The sequence below is a fragment of the Lissotriton vulgaris genome, chromosome 1_1 (assembly GCF_964263255.1).
Source record: "Lissotriton vulgaris chromosome 1_1, aLisVul1.2, whole genome shotgun sequence".
NCBI lineage: Eukaryota > Metazoa > Chordata > Amphibia > Caudata > Salamandridae > Lissotriton > Lissotriton vulgaris.
The window spans coordinates 1,041,703,452-1,041,718,153 of record NC_141685.1 but is presented as its reverse complement, the minus strand read 5'-3'; the positions used below and the strand labels follow the sequence as shown (position 1 = coordinate 1,041,718,153).

The 14,702-nt window shown below is 45.6% G+C and overlaps 1 protein-coding gene across 5 annotated transcripts in view; it reads right to left on the bottom strand.

Annotated features, from left to right (window-relative positions):
- The window catches only part of NFIX (nuclear factor I X), a 1,679,708-nt gene that overhangs the window by 1,378,814 nt on the left and 286,192 nt on the right, over positions 1-14,702 (bottom strand). For all 5 annotated transcript variants that reach the window (XM_086962266.1, XM_086962273.1, XM_086962361.1 and 2 more), the window contains exon 2: positions 9,249-9,306. The gene's annotated coding sequence lies outside the window, so the exon portion shown is untranslated. The remainder of the gene's footprint in view (positions 1-9,248; positions 9,307-14,702) is intronic.

Sequence of the window (14,702 nt, the reverse complement as noted above, 5' to 3'; positions counted from 1 at the left end):
TACGCATTTGTCACTACTGTGAACTCTGGTTGGGGAAGAGAGAGGGATATGCGGCTGACCCAATACTGATTCGTAAGCCACCACTGCAACTGACTTGCGGTCCCCTCCGAGATCTGGATGACATCGGATAGATTCCCCTGATGCTGCGCCCACTGGAACTTCAGGTCCCACTGCAGAGCCTGCATATGCCATCTGGCATGATCCACCAGCCGGATGCAGGAGGCCATGAGGCCCAGCAGCCTCAGGGTCATTCACACCGAAATCCGGGATAGAAGCTGAAACATCGGTATCATAGAACGAATATCCCGAACTCGCTGCCCGGCCTGGGATGTATGTCATGACAACGCGGGCTTTACACTGTGCTACCAATACAACGCATCCATCACAACGCAAGTCATTACAACGACTTGCGCTGTAGGCGCTGGATTTAGGAATAGTATAATTTACTATTCCAACTCCAGCCTACGTAACAGTAGGGAAGGTGTTGGAATATTAAATCATACTATTCCTCAGAATATAGCGCCATCCAGCGCAAGTCGTTGTACCGACTTGCGTTGTGATGGCTGCGTCGTAATGGTAGCACGGTGTAAAGCCTGTGTTGTAATGGCTGTCTCCCCTCAGCAGGATAAACCCGAAACTGCGCTGTGTCCAGAACCGCTTCGATGAAAAAGAGCCTCTGAGAGGGAATCAGGTGTAACTTCGGCAAGTTGATTGTGAACCCCAGCGAATGCAAGAGGTCTGCTGTAGTCTGGAGGTGGAAGACAACAGCCTGGGGCGAGCCCACCTTCGAAGGCCAGTCGTCGAGATAGGTGAAGACTAGAATCCCTGATCTGCTCAGATGAGCTTCGACCACCGCCATCACTTTTGTGAACACCGAGGGGCACTGGTAAGGCCAAAGGGGAGTACAGTAAACTGAAAATGCTTGTGGCCTACCATGAACCGTAGGTAACGCTGGTGGGAAGGCAAGACGGGGATGTAAAAGTAAGCTTTGTGCAAGTCCAAACGCTACCATCCTGTCTCCAGGGTCAAGGGCAGACAAGGCCTGAGCCAAGGTTAACATCTTGAACTTCTCCTTCTGGAGGAAGTGGTTGATGTCCCTGAGGTCTAAGATAGGACACAGGCCTTTGTCCTTCTTGGGTACCAAGAAGTAGTGGGAGTAGCAACCACAACCTACTTCTGGCACAGTGATGTGTTTGATAGCTCCCTTGCCCAAGAGAGTCGTAACTTCCTCTGACATACAATGGAGTGTTGGTGGCATGGAGGGAGGGGTAGTCATGAAGGGGAGGGAGTAGTCCCTTCGGACTATCTGCGAAACCCACCTGTCCCACATGATTTTGTGCCAGTGGGGGAGGTGATGGCGAATCCTGCTGCCCACTGGCAACTGGTGGCCCTGAAAGGTCGGACTAGGAAGGCTTGGAGGCTGCTGCAGAGGGGGCATTGGTGGACTGGCCCGCCCGCTGGCCCCAGACCCAAGACGCTGGGTCCCACGTCCCTGACCACGCAGAGGCTGGGTAGCTTGCATGGCTCTGGGCGTAACGTGGTGGGGCACCCCTTCCGTAGCCACAAAAGGCAAGAAAGGCAGACTGCATGGGGAGAGAAGAGGCTGCAAGGCCCAAGGATCTGGCTGTAGCCCTAAAGTCCTTTAAACGCTCGAGCGCGTTGTCCGCCTTGTCACCAAATAGGCGACGGCTGTCAAAGGGCATGTCCAAAAGGGTAGATTGAACCTCCCCAGAGAAGCCAGATGTTCTTAGACAGGCGTAGCGCCTCAGGGCTACCAAAGTGGAAACCGTTCTACCCAGTGAGTCGGTAGTATCCAGCCCACACTGGATGGTGAACTTTGCTGCATATCGACCCTTAGCAACAACGTGGGTGAGCATGGCCCGGGCCTCCTCCAGGCACTGTGACAGCACTTGCGCGACCGTATCTCACACCGTGTGTGTATATCAGCCCAGAGTCACCGGCTTCGAAGGCCCAGGGCCCCCAGCCGAGTCTGTGGGGCCCAGAGATGCTGTGAAGCGCTTCGTAAAATTGATGAAGCTGGGTAGGGGACGCTTTGGCTCCGGGAAAGGGACAGAAGCACAGAGCCATCCCAGTGGTCTCAGAGGAGAAGCCGGAGAGCGACAACGCTCCGGGTCCCATGTCGTATCGGCCGGCGGATGGGAAGAAGGCAAAGAGCGAGGATGCTTCTTCGCCTTCTTCTTGTGCTTTGACTTACCCGAAGAGTGTGAACACTTCGATGACAAGTGGTGACGGCACCGCGACTGGTCCCACGACGTTCCCCTTACTGGGACCTCGAGCGGCGCAGAGCAGACTGCTGGGCCTCCAAAAGCTTTTGGGGCTGTTCCCGCAAATACTTCGGGTTCAGGGCCCAGCAGTCGGAGCTCGACTTCAGGTCGTGGTCACGTTCCAGGCACCAAAGACACACGAGGTGCGGATCGGTGACCGACATCAACTTGAGATAGGAGTCACAAGGCTTGAAACTGAGCAGACGGTTGGACATCCCTTGTGCACCAGGAGTTGTAAGACTCAAAAGACATCGACAAAAAGTCAAAAAAGGGTTAGTCAAAGATTGTCTAAGGGGCACGCTTTTTCTGAATCTGCACAGACTGGCGCGGAGAAAGAAAGAACTGACGTTAGCGTGCAGGGGTGGTGTCTAAATAGGCACTGAGACCTTATCCCGGTGACCACGACGCTGAATGTGGCGTCGACCGACGCCACCTACCGAGGCGCAGGGGTATGCTACGAAAACATTTCTCCGGATCCAGTATGACTCCTTGGGGTTATTCACGTACTAGGGTGCTGACATGATTTTTGAAAATGCTGGGGCATATATATCCCAGAAGTGTAGCTAGCAAGTGAAGCGAGTGGGTCAGACTTTTTTTAAGTGGGGTCATGTGTTCTCCCCTCAAAAATGTTGGGGTCAAAAGTTGCATTTTGAAGAACAATACCATTATACATTTCTAAAAAACCATTGGTTCTAAAAGGACACTAATTATATTATAAGGGCCATAATTGCAAGGAAGTAACGCAGTGTAGTGCCGCAAGCCATTTGGCTGCACAGCCTGCGTTACTTCTGAAGCAAAGGGATACGTTATATTTACAACAATATGACGTATTACTGAGCTCTCCCCGGCGCTGGCACAAAACTGGATGCCATGCTCCAACGCAGGCACCTTTGTACCAATGCTGCAAGAGTGCCTGCATTGCTGGTATGAATATTTTTGTGCAGGAAGGGACACCTTCCTTCACAAAAACAATCACAAGAGGTGTTTTCCTCTTTCTGTCTGTACTGCAGAATGCAGCATGCTTAGAAAGAGGAACAAATAGGAGAAATAAAAGTATTTCTACTAGTTGCACCTCCTTACGCCTTCCCAGGGGAGGCATAGGACTCAGGCTCATTCTCAGGTTTAAAAAACGTTGTAAATCTGGGCATGCAGCAGAATCCATGGGTGTTGCATTGGAATACCCACAGCAACACCCCATGGACCGCCTCTGTCACGCAAAGTCCTGCGTGAAAAGGGGCCTTATTTACAAGGACATGAAAAGCCACGCAGGGTGGCTTGATGTGTCCTTGTATATATAGAGCACCACACTGTGCCGCCGGTGTGCCACAAAAAGTGACGCCCGGGCAGCGCAAGGGGCTTGAAAATATGCCCCTAAGTCCTTACATGGTGTACCATTGAAAACTGACTCTCCTTAGGAGCTCACTTTATTGTTTCGGGGTCTTCATGTACCAATGGTGTCACCCTTAGGCCAACAAATACATATAATATACCACTATCAGAATTTTACCATTAATGCCACTCATATATCATGGGTGACCCGTATGCTGAAAGTTTCAGGGCCTTTCTCCTCCCATATGCCATAATTGGCCTGCTTCAGGCCAAGAACTACCACTAATTTGATAGGACCAGTATTTTGCCACGGTCGCCTTCGTGCCACTAATTTCCTAGTAGTATGCAAGAATTTTTCGACTGGTGGTAAATATTCCAAGAATTAACTCTAGTATGCCAGTACCAGTATTTTACAGTGGGTGCCCATTATAACAAGAAGTATCTCCAGTATGGCAATTCCATTATTTTGTCACTGGTACTCTTGCACTCAGTCTCACTCGTTCTCATTCATTCACACTCACTCGCTTTCACTCATATTCACTCTTTCACCCACTCATACGTTCTGACTCACATTCACCTGCACTCACTCTCATGAACTCTTTTTATTACTCTGAGTCACTTATTCCTATTCTCACTTACACTCACTCAGTGCCACTCCGATTTACGCTCACTTTCATTTTCACTCACACTCTCTAACACTCCCTCACAGTCATTTATGCTTACTCACATGCAGTCACTCTTACTTTGTCTCAATCCCTCTGATTCACTCACACTCACTTACTGACATTCAATCTCACTCAGTCTCCCTATACATCACTGACTTTCACTCTCACACAGGCATACACACACTCGCACATACATACATGTCCGCTTTCATATAAACATACTCTCATCGGCAACCAAGCACACAGCATACATTTGAAAACATTTTTAATTACCTCAGTTTCCAGAAAAGGTGCCTTTCAAGCTTACTGTGCTCCATTTTTTGCTACACTAATACTGAATAATAGAATTTTATTCACTAATAGTATAATACAAAATGTCTGAAAATAAAGGTCGCCCTAAAGGGTAGGCATCTCCTGTGTTCTTGGAACTGATTTTGCCACTTCTGAGATCTTGGGTCGCAAAGGCAGTGTCAGGGGTCAAAAATGACAAGCCCTGGGTCACAGCTGTGACTTCTGGCATGCCCTGAATGACCATTAAGAGGCTAATATTGAAAAGCATAAATAATAACAATTTAGGACAGTATGGCCTAGCACCCACAGTGGATTTAGGGCATATGATTGCTTCCCCTAACTGAGATTATATTAAAAAAATAGTGCATTGTCACAGAAACACCCTGCAAGCACTGGTTTAATTTACCCCATGAGTGAAAGCAATAGAAATAGCACATCAGTAAAATTGGGTGTCCACACTATCATCTGTGTTAAATGCCCAACGACCATTGGGTTAAAAGACCTTTAACACCTCCCACCCCCACCCGAACGTCAGCTGACATGGGCGGAGCCTGCTGTCTCGTCTAAAGCATTTTACAATTTGATGAGAATGTGATTTCTTTTGACGGCCTTAGAGCTTTGAGGTCATTCAGAACTTAAGCATGCAAGGTTGCATTATGGCATCACCTATATGTCTAACTAATACAGATGATATCCACATGTTATTTACCAGTATTGTTATCCATGTGTAACCAGTAGGGCATGGGTCTGAATTGTAACAGGGACATTTCAGCTTTTCCCCCTTCCAAGACTGAAAAAGTAGGTATCAAGGAGTTCACGGTGGAATATGTTCAATTTACAGTGCTGATACATGGCATCATCCCGTGAAGCAAGAGCTGCATAAAACAAAAATTATTTGTTACTTAAAAAACAAGGACACTGGAGGTTACAATTCAAAGACCCAAAACAACTTGTTCCAGTGGCTCTGTCGGTTATGTGTCCACTTCCCGGATCTGTATTTGACGCCATTGTCAACGGTTCAAACACACAGCATTCCATCCTTCTGAGTTTGATCAGGTGGCAACCATTGAGTTAGGTAACAACTGACTTCCACTTTTTGTCAATAGCACCAGAAGACACATTCAAGGTGAACATGCCCTCTACAAATATGCTTGTCATGTCTACACTAGCACATAAAAAGGAAAAGTGTCAGAATTTCTGAAACACAAGCTTCCTCCACAGTCAGCAACTGTAACAATGGTGGTATGGTCCATTACACAGCTGATTCAGATTAATTACAGGGCACCAGCACAGAAAAAGAAAAAGATCATGAAAATAGGTTAGGTGTACACTTGTGACCCTTTTCAGCGGCCACGGGGTTGACAGGGGATCCTGGGCTTCAACCGTGTGGTGGTTGGGGCCTTTAGTGACAATTGTTCTGGGTTCAGCAAATTATGCCAAGTACATCATTTCCGCACTCATCTCTCAGATTAGAGGTGTCAAGCAGAGAAAGGCTTCCCAGGGAGGTAGTGTGTGTGTTAGGTGGGGGGATGGGGGGCAGCAAAGACTCAGAAGTCAAGCAATGAAAAAACAAGCACAATAATTCACTGTTCCGCTCCTCAATTTCTAATTGTGAATTCTCAGCGATACGGACATAAGCAAAGCCTAGGCACAGGTGAGTGTGCAGTCAACAATAAACCACTTTAGTCAGTTATAGTTCAGTTCAAAATAGCTCTTGAGCCAGAGTTTATGCTGGGAAAAGGATAACTTTCTAACGGTATGAGTATCTTTGTGCATTCAAGAAACAGTCTCACAGTCTTTCACGTTTGGGTCTAAGGTTACCTGCTCCGTTGGGGATAATTTTTCGCAGTTATGGCCTCGGGCCCAGGTTTTTCACTTCTCCCCCAATGATGGCTTTTGAAGTCCGTACAGTTGCCTTGTTGGAGGTGACCAGCATAGCATGCCTGTTCAGAAAATGCTTGTCTGTAGCTGTTGGGGCCTCAAGGTCTATTACGTTATGCAGATTTGTAGAGCGCACTATCACCCTGAGGGTATCCTGGCGCTGAGCAGGTGTGAATCTAGGCACAACTAGGGCCTAGTGGCACTACTCGAAAAGCCAGGTCATCAGCTTCTTGCAGAATTCATGAAGTGAGGAGGAAGCTCTTATGTGTAGCGGCAGGTCTCTAGGTGCAATATAGGAGAAGGCTAACAGCCAGATCTGGCTTTTTGACACTAGATTTCATATTTAATATTGGATATACTTTTCCCGTGACTCCCTAATCTCAACTTCTATCCTCCATACCATAAATTACAAAATGCCAGATAACTCATTGGACTAAGTCATATATGAACTGGCTCGATGGGAATGGTATTTAGATCATTATAACGTACATAGCACAAAGGTTTATAATGTTGCGCGCTGGCGTTTATAGGCTCTCTATGTTTGTGTGACTTTATTGTAAATGTTGATCGGCTGTAATAGAAGTCGACAGATTTGATTTTACAATGCTAAATACATACTACCACAAATATCATGTAAGTAATGTACTAACTCTGCCTGGGGACTCAATAAAAATTGTTTTGAAGAAAAAAAACGGTAGGCAACTGATTCTTTCTCCTGCATTGCAGTTTTTGGGTGAATGCAGAGTTAGTTCATATGGCTCTTCTTGTAACGACATTTCACTGGCCACCTCAAGTGTGTGTGATAGTGTGGTAGATATTTAATGCCTCCTAAACGCCCCCAGCTAAGCACGTACTCATTAATGAACTTATAAATGTATGGCTACACCTCTGGAATTCTGTTTTTATAAAGATTTTTTCTACATTTCCAGTTTGTTTTATATAAAATATGTGCCATATTTCTGAAATGTCAAGCGTGTCCCTAATGTTATGCTTAATCCCAGTTGATTATTTATATTGGAGCATAGATTCAGTGCTGATTATGCATTTATCCATCGTTAGCTATGAAAATCCCCACGAGCTTCAGTTTTGGTGCTGGTTTGTGTAGCCTATGTCTCAGTACCCAAGACAATCCATAGTTCAGTGCCTAGAATCAGACACCCACGCCCATACATGAGGAAAATGGCGTCACTCAAGGAGCTAATGAGAGTTAGCCTTGGACGAATAAAACTGGAACAAATAAAAATAAATACCGTCTCTAATCCTAGGCCTGCTTACTTTGTTATAAATCACTGTGTAATGGAGTACATTAAAAAAACGGACCAATAAAGGACAAAGAGTCCTATGGTTAGGAAGGCTTCACATGCTAATTAATTTAACGAACCAGGAAGCAATCTCGGTGTGCTTTTTTGTGGTATTCTGGTACTCGCTTATAAAACAATACTTATGTGAAAGAAACTTACTTGGTAACAAGAGCTTTCATCCCTGCTTTGTTTAAGCAAGTAATTCAGTTCGAAACGTGTTCTATATACAGGGTTGCATCTTTAGTATTTAATGTATGGTGTAGTTTCAGCGCGGGTTCAAATACCGTTGCCTGTTCCTACCATTTTGTTTTCTTCTATTTTTTAGTACTTCAGAGCAACTAGAGCTGAAGTTATTTAGCACACCTGCTTACAGTTTGCTCAACTGAAAGGCTTCAAACCCTTTCCAAGTGTCTCAAGTTGCCTGCGATGTTCAATGACTGTGTTTAGGTTTGGGTTGGGTGTTGGCACCTTCGTAGATCATGTCATTTTTAGGCCTGGATGGTAAATTCCGTTCCGCTCTCGGAATTTGGGTAATTTCGCATTCCGCGTAGAACGCGGAATTGCAAAAAATTCCACGATCCGCGGAATTTTTTGCTTGTACACGCTTTCAAACTGCGTGTTCGCAAGATATTTCTACCCGAGCACGCAAACAGCGTTCGCGAACAGGAAAAAAGCATTGTGAAAGGGTGGAACAATCAATTCCGCGTGTTCGCAGAACTTTCGCATGCTCGCAGAGATTTTTTACTGTTTTGCTGAGCTTTGCGTAGCGCGACTACGCAAATTCCGCCCACCCCCTAGTCATTATTCAGATTCTTCTTGTGGAAAGGTGTCCAAAGGTTTTATAATGGGAACCTCGATGTTCTGAGTATTTGTTTTTTATTTACCATGCATCGTTTTGCATCACAGAAATGATGACATACAGAGCCAGCTTCGTTATTCCTTGTATACAGTTACAACACAGTGCTTCATGCTAACTACTTTATATTGGCTAATGAATATCACTTGCACATTTATGGAATATCAAAGAGCTCCAATGTAGCACTATCATATGCAAATTGATTCATGTGTAGATGTGAATTTAATACGTTTTAAATCAGCCGCGGCCCGTACAGGTAAGAGCAGTGCGGCCGGGTGAGGGGTGATTCCGACGGACGATGACCAGGGCAAATGATTTATTCATTTAATTTTTCCTGGTCATCTTCGGTCGAAATCCTCCCTCACCCGGCCCTGCCTCACCACTCTCACCCGTACGGCCCGCAGCTGTTTTAAATCCTACCAAAGATCCTACAAAATGTAATTATAGTTGTGTTTTAGTGAGGTTACTTTTTAAATCTGGCATAGTAATCACACAATGAATTTGAAAACAGATTTAAATCAACAGCATAATCGGGTCACAACCGCCAAGACATGCAATAAGGAGCAGATTATTTTTCTAAAGTTCAATTTGTTAATGTACAAACCACAAACAATGGAAAATTACATATAAAAATGCTCACCAAAACAAATGTTTGAAGCAATCTGTTACTTGCATCATCTTTTCATCCAAGGAAAAATCTGAAAGATTTTACATGTATTCAAATATTAGGGTGACATTATAGAGTTTCGGATTCAATTATATTTTTTCATCAACAAAGAAATTTGGTAAATATGTTCAGAAGATACTCTAGAGGAGGGTGTATGCAAAGGTTTGTTAATTCACAGGTAAATTGAAGGTAGGTCCCCAAGAAGAGAATATAATATTAGTTTGCACATTTTCTTCACTGAGGCGGTTTAAGAAAATTATTGTGAAACAATACAGAATCATTAAAGCTGTTCCATCACTGCAGAAATTCCTCTCATAAATACCCACATTGCATGCCAAAAAAACAAACATTTGAAATCACCAGTGATTCAGGCAAAGTGACCCAGTGTAACATTTCTGTGGGAATTTCTCTCAATGCCAAAAAGAGCACCTTAACCCTTTTTGAGTTGCAAATATTGCAACAATATAATACAATCACATTTAATATAGGGTTTCACGAATACACTGGAAGAGGTTTGAATATTGAAATATTTTGTCACTTGCGATACAGAGAAGGTTGTAACAGCACGTGGCATTCAATATCTGTGTTGCTTTAATTATACCAGCCAGGCATCACAAAATCTAAAATAGGATAGGGAGCACATAAATCTGAAACCATAAATTTCAAACGAAATTCATTAGTTGCAGGTCACATCTTGTTTGAATTCATTTTAGTGTCAGAGTTTTAGATGCTATTCGATTACAACCGAAGGGAGGACATGTAGAAGAGATACAAGCAGAAAGATTTGGTGGCTACACCTATTTAGTGCAACTTACAAAATCTAAGCAAATAAATTCTAGTATCTACTGCATTTTATAAAAGCTGCTAAAGTGGCTAACAAAGAGCATTAGACTTGAATATTTCTTTGATTATCACATTAGTTTGAGAATACTACAAAAATACGGCAGATATGGATATCATGATATAATACCATTTCCAATATCTTGTTGTCCACTTGGGATGAGCAACATTTCAACTCCAGTGTATGCTACTGATGTTACTGTTTTGAACTTTAAGGCAAACAAAAACTGAAATAAAAGACATATGACTGAAATTATGATTATGTTTGTGTGTTGTTTTACTTAAAGGATGTTGAACTTAGTGTTAGCAGTTTCATTTCAGAACTGCCTGATGAACAAGTTGCTTACCTTTTTTATTGCCGTATCGGGTAGAGACTCCATCTAGCCGCAGATTCCTTACATTAGAATTATCCCCCGTCGTCAGACTGTATCCAGAAATTTTTCGTGAGCTGTACTCATGCGTGCTGGTAGGTAGCATTGTTCAGGTCCGCATGGTGGCATCGGTGTTGCCTGTGCCGGAAGTAACATGAGCAGTGCCTATATAGGCGCCACCCCAGCATGCTGATGTCAGTTTATTTTTGTGACTTTCCATGTCAGGAGCTCAGAGCCACAAAGAACACTGGTGCAGAAAACTAGGGCCCTGAAAGGGGAAAAGCCTTGTCCCTAGAAATCTGTTTGCGGGAGAATGGGTGGGTTGGTAAGGAATCTGCGGCTAGACAGAGTCTCTAACAACTAGGGCTTTGCCGAAGGTAAGTTAGTTGTTCATCTGATAGAGACTTCTAAATGCAGATTCTTTGCCTTAGAATAGGATACCCAAGCAATACCTCTTGGAGGTGGGTCTGCAAAACTGTTTCACACTAGTAAGTCCTGCAGGAAGTAATGCTTCGTGAACGTGTGTAGAGAAGCCCACGTTGCTACCTGGCAGATATCCAGGACTGGAACTGAATTTGTTAATGCAGTGGTTGCAGATTTAACTCAAGTGGAATGAGCATGCAAACACTCAGGGGGTTGCTTCTTGGCCAATGCGTAGAAGATCTTAAGTCAAAGCATGATCCATCGGGAGATGGTCTGTTTCTGCACGGCCTTTCGCTTCTTAACTCTGACATACCCCATGAAGAGTTGATCATCTACCCGGTTAAGTCGTTCCTCTTCCTTAGAGCGCTGTGGCAGAGTGTCAAAAGTAGGCCTAGTGATGGACTGGCCTACACAAAAAGGAGTGACAACTTTCGACAGAAAGGAAGATCTAGTGCGTAGATCCAAATTGTCTGCAGAAATGTTCAGGTACAGTGGCTTGGATGATAAAGCCTTAAGCTCACTGACCCTCTGGGCAGATGTTATTGCCACTAGGAATGGCTGTCGTGATGTCCTGAGTGGACAGTTGTGCAGTGGTTCAAAGGGAGCACACATCAGAAATGTAGGGATGAGATTGAGGTCCCACTGAGGCATGAGGAAGAGTGAAGGTAGAAACATGTGTTGAAAACCTTTCAAGAACCTTTTTACAACAGGGAATTTGAACAGGGGGACGCTGATCTGACAACCGCATAAAGGCATCCCTTTCAGTTGCCCAAAGCAGAGCCCTGTTGGGCAAGATAAAGAGAAGGACCTGAGAAAAGGGAACAGAAAGAGGGTCAACGTGTTTCTCTGCACACCATGGAACCAACTTGCCCCAAAGGCAGGCGTATTCAGTCTTGGAAGCGAGACGCCTGGCTGCAAATATAACATTGCAGATTTCGGGTGGAAGGTTGAAAGCTTTCAACTGTTGCTACTCAATCTCCATCCATGAAGGCAGAAGGATGACATGTTCAGGTGGCAAACACTCCCCAGCTGCTGTGACAGAAGATCCTCCTGAAGGGCCACCCTGATCGGAGGGCCAATGGCCATGCTCAACAGCTTGGGATACCAAACCCTCAGAGCCCAGTCTGAGGCCACACGGCTTGGACTGGTTGTTTCTGATCTTCTTGAGAACTCTGGGCAGGAGTGGTATGGGCAGAGAGGTGTAGAGGAGGCCTGAGCTCCACTCAAGACGAAAAGTGTCTCTGAGCGAGAGCCGCCTTAGAAACTCCAGCGCACAAAACAGCTGACATTGAGCATTCTCGGTGGTGGTGAACAGATTTAACCAAGGCTCTCCCCACTGCAGAAAGAGACATTGCACCACCTCCAGATGGAGATGCCACTAGTGATCCGCTAAGCATCTTCAGCTGAGTTAATCGGCCCTGGCGATCTGAGAGCCCACCAGGTGTTGAACTACCAGGAATATGCTCATGTCTTTTCAGTGGCCATACACAGTATTAGTTGACTGATGTTGTGGATGTACAATGGTTAGTTCGCTCTAATTCCTTTTTCAAATATTTCTGTGTTGTGTTTTAAAAATCAATTGCACTTCATTTTGTGTTTGCTTTTAAAAACGGAATTTGCATTGTTGAAATTGCATCGTTGCACTGTTTGGGGGATACTCTTCTGAATTTGACCATTACTCGTTATGGAGGCATTGCTTCCACACAAAATGCAATTGCTTGTTTCAATTGAGCACATTTGCAGTATTTGAAGAATTGGGGGGAGAATAGTGCACTGTCTTTAAAATTACCTGCTAATAACCTGCACTTTGACACGGGATACGCATTTTGGGCACAGTGCACTTTAATCTGGCTCCACTTCCGCATTCATTTGGAGTTGACGCTGAGTAGCCATTTTTTTCTGGCACCCTTTAGTCTTTTCAGTGGCCATACACTATAGTAGTAGACTGATGTTAGGAAAACGCAGCAGTTAGTTTGCCTTAATTCCTTTTTCAAATCATTCTGTGTTGTGTTTTTAAAAAATGAATTACCCTTCGTTCTGTGTTTGTTTACCTTACATGTCACAGATGGAACACCTCTGCTTACAGCCGCCCCAGTTGCGTGCCCTCCACCTGTTTGACTGACTTTCATGTGCAATGGTCTTGGCCCATTCAGCTTCTCTTGTCCAATTACCCATATTTTAGGAAGATACTGGCCAGGGCGCCACTGTGGCTCAGTTTCGGCATTACAGTTATCTTAAGAACTCGCTCTGTAGATGAGGGCGCTGACATCACAAGCTACACATTCACTTACCTCTGGCTGCCACAGTATTAGAGCCCTGTGTCTGACCTGCCCATAACGTTCCATTATATCATGAGCATCTAGTCACCTCTCCAAGCCACTCAAACAGGACACATGCTCGACCCCGTTTTCTCCGCTAGCGAAAACATCACCTTCAGCCACACCTCCGAACTCCTCTGGACCGACCACCACTGCGTCAATTTCACTTTCACCAAACCCACCGTACACCACCACGCCCACTACCTCGCCCGCAGAAGCTGGAATAAGGTCGCTGTAGAACATTTCACTGCGTCCCTCAGCACAACCCCATCACCAGCATCTCAGCATGCAACGTCCAACAATGGATCTCCAACTGTTCCGACACTCTGGCGCCCCTCAAGAAAGGCCCCGGCAAGCAACACTCCAAGAAAGCCACCTGGTTCACACCCGCCCTTCAGTAATCCAGACGCACCTGTAGACGGCTCAAGAAGAAATGGAGGAACAAAAAAACCCTGGAAGCCCACGCTGCCTTCAAAGCCGCCGTTACCACACACCACCGTCTCCTCAAGACAACAAAGAAAACAACCGTCCCCCCCCAAAAAAATCAATGCTAATGCACACAACAGCAAAGAGCTCTTCGCCATTGTCAAGGAGTTTGCCAAACCCAACGGAAAGACCATAGATGTCCCACTCTTCCAAGACCTCTGCAATAAGCTCAGCACCTTTTTCCACTAAAAGATCAAGAAGATCTATGACAGCTTTGACACCCAAGACCCTCCCACCATACCCACCACCTCCGCACCCAAAAAATCCACCCCCCAAAAGATCCTGCTCAACTGGAACCTGCTCACTACGGCCGACACTCTCAAGACCATGAAGAGCATCCCCTCCAGAGTCCCCTTGTACTCTGCCTGCACCACATCTTCCACAGAGCCGCCACCTCCATTGCCCTTGAGCTACACCGCACCATCAACTGCTCCATCGAGACCGCCACCTTCCCCAATGACTGGAAACATGCCGAGATCAACTCCCTGCTGAAGAAGCCCTCCGCTAACCCGACAGATCTCAAGAACTTCAGACTCATCTCCCTGCTCCCCTTCCTAGCCAAGGTCATCGGGAAGGCCATCAATACCCAACTCTCCAAGTACATTGAAGCCAACCACGTCCTGGACATCTCCTAATCCGGCTTCCGAAGCGACCACAGCACCGAGACCACCTACCTCGCCGCCTCTGTGACCAGGGCGAAATAGCAGCCCTCATCCTCCTGTACCTCTTGCCCGCCTTCAACACCGTCTCCCACCGCACCCTAAGCACGAGACTCCACAACACCGGCATGAGCGACAAAGCCCTGGACTGGATCTGTTCCTTCCTCACTGGTTGAACACAGTGAGCCACACTACCACCATTCCTCTAAGAACCCACAGAGATCAGTTGCGGAGTGGCTAAGGGCTCATCACTGAGCCCCAACCTCTTCAACATATACATGGACCCACTTACAGCCATCGTCAGGAACCAAGGACTCAAGTTCGTCTCCT